This window comes from Acyrthosiphon pisum, chromosome A2 (genome assembly GCF_005508785.2).
Source record: "Acyrthosiphon pisum isolate AL4f chromosome A2, pea_aphid_22Mar2018_4r6ur, whole genome shotgun sequence".
NCBI lineage: Eukaryota > Metazoa > Arthropoda > Insecta > Hemiptera > Aphididae > Acyrthosiphon > Acyrthosiphon pisum.
This window is the reverse complement of record NC_042495.1, coordinates 30,340,294-30,342,974: the sequence shown is the minus strand read 5'-3', so window position 1 is coordinate 30,342,974 and position 2,681 is coordinate 30,340,294.

Sequence of the window (2,681 nt, the reverse complement as noted above, 5' to 3'; positions counted from 1 at the left end):
GACCCGAACTGTTATTCTAACCTGTCGGTCACGTCACTATTTTTTTTTCGTGCCTTAGTAAAGTTGTAATAGATGAATAATACACTATATATCTGAATAAACTTGTAAAATGAATATACCAGGCAAGCTCATAACGGGGTGTAAAAACAAACGCAATTATAAAACATATTACGCAATACAAAAGAATATTAGGCAACGAACATTCCTCAACGATTACATAACAATCTTTCCGAGACGTCCACACACAAAAAACATGCCCATGCATGGACATAAAGAATTAACAATTTATAAAAAAAAATCGTTACGCAACATTATTATAGGATTACGTAACTGACTTCTGTCGCATTAGAAAAACAGTTTACACTTATACGTGAGCAATATACGAAATTTGGTTAAATAACCAAATATCAATGCCAAAACTATGCGCAAAAGTATTAATAGGATAGAAGACAAAATACGATACATCCCTATCATACCAATATTGCCAAAAAACCAACGACAATGTGCAAAATACAACATAACATGCACGCACATGCGCACTGTACGACATTCGGTCAAACAACCGGATATCAGTGCCAAAATTATGCGCAACAAGAAGAATACGATAGCCACTAACATGCGAAATACTCTTTTGTACCAACATTGCAAAATAACCAACAACGATGTGGAAAATACGACAGAAAACACACACATGCCACTACACAACATTCGGTCAAAACAACCAGATGTCACTGTTTTAACTATGTGCAACAAGAACAATAAGATGACACATGGCGTGCGAAATACTTTTATCGTATAACATTTGCCAAAAATCCAACGACACCACATGAATACGCGCTCATGCACAATTTACATTACAAACACGAATAATCTATTCTGATGTTACGTAATAGATTGGGGATAAGACAATAGCTTCTTTACATAAACGGCACTCACAGACCATACAGTAAGTACAGGTAGTACACTCGTTGCAACACGGCAACTCTACACAAATTACCACGTTCACGGCGACCACAACGAAGCTACACAACACCGATCAGTTTTTCTTTTAACGAAATTAATCTTTCTTTACGAAGTTAACTTACTATAGCGTTTGTTTTGGACACCATGTATGAGCTCACTTTTGGTATATTCACTTTGCTATTCCACCATGACAATACTGTTATTTATATTTTTATAAACCCAATGATCCTTCAACAATGCCAAGCTATGTAGGTAACATATCCGATCTTTATATTCCAGCAGTTGAGAAATAATGGATCCATAGGTACGACTTTTTTCGTATATCTAATATTTTAAAGTTCAAATGTTGACAACATTTATCAAATTGTAAATTTACAAACTATTTAGTAATTAAAAGTTCATTAAAATATATTCGACTTTTATAGCTAAAGATTGAAAATGCCAACAAAAATTTTCATAAGTAGCTTATAATGTTTCTAAAAAATCTAAAAAATATATAAACACAGTTGTTTTTACAGATATTATAAGTTTAAATTTGGATGAAATTACTTATTAAAACCGAGAATAACGATTTTAGTTATACGTTTTAATTTCAAAATATTATTTGTGGGTATATAAAACTTTTAGAGTAAATTATTATACTTTATTCCCCATAATGACATTTTCGAATGAATCTAATATTTTTTGCAAAAATTAAATTAACCATCAGTTGTGCTAATTCTTAATAATAAAATGAATTAATTTAATCTTAATGATATCATAATATTTCAATCACGGGCAAGTTAATGAAGCATTAGAAAAGTTTAAAGTTAATAGTTATCCTAATTTCCTTTTAATTAAGTCAAGTTAAAAGTTACATAGAACTTACAATAATTAACTTATTAGCTAAAGTTAAGTTATTTATGATTTTTTTATTAAATAAATAAATATCCAGTGATATGGTAAATAATATCATAGCAAAATAACGAAAGTAAATGTTTATGCAATATAATTCAAAATTAACTTATCTTGTATTTGATTAAAAACAACTCGTTATTATTAAGTTTATATGAATAAAAATCGGTTTAGTTAAAAAGTAAGTTAATGAATATTAAAATGTAAAAAGTTAAATTAAAACATTTAACTTAACTTTAACTTTTTAACTCGTTTCTACCTAGGCTTGTCAAATATACTTAGTAAATAGTACCTAATATATTATAGGCTGACGGTGTATTACAATCTTGCGCGGTGGATGCATACGGCTCACAATGCCATCTCTTGAGCACTTTATATTTTTAATTTTACCAGAGCAGACTATAACCATGGGGTGGACACTTTTGGGCGGCAGACCGATAACAGAAAATCATTCACCATTTAATTTGAGGTGCTTTTATCAGTTTTAATTCAAGATAAGAAACATATTCCGAACAACATTACAGTTTGCAAATCACTAATCAGTCTAATCACTAGCTAAAATTGATAAAAACTACCTCAATTATAATGGTGGCTGATTTTTGTTTGGCCCTATCTTACTGTATAATTTGTTATGAGTGAACATTCTGACTATTCTATTCTGTGCTATAGCTAACCTATAACTCGTGTTACAGTTACGTGATATTCAAATATTTCTAAAACGAAAATGTATCAATGAACAGTATTATGTTTTACCAAAGTGCTAAATAATACCAACTGTGACATGAACCATACAACTATAAATAATGAATGCATACTTACAATAA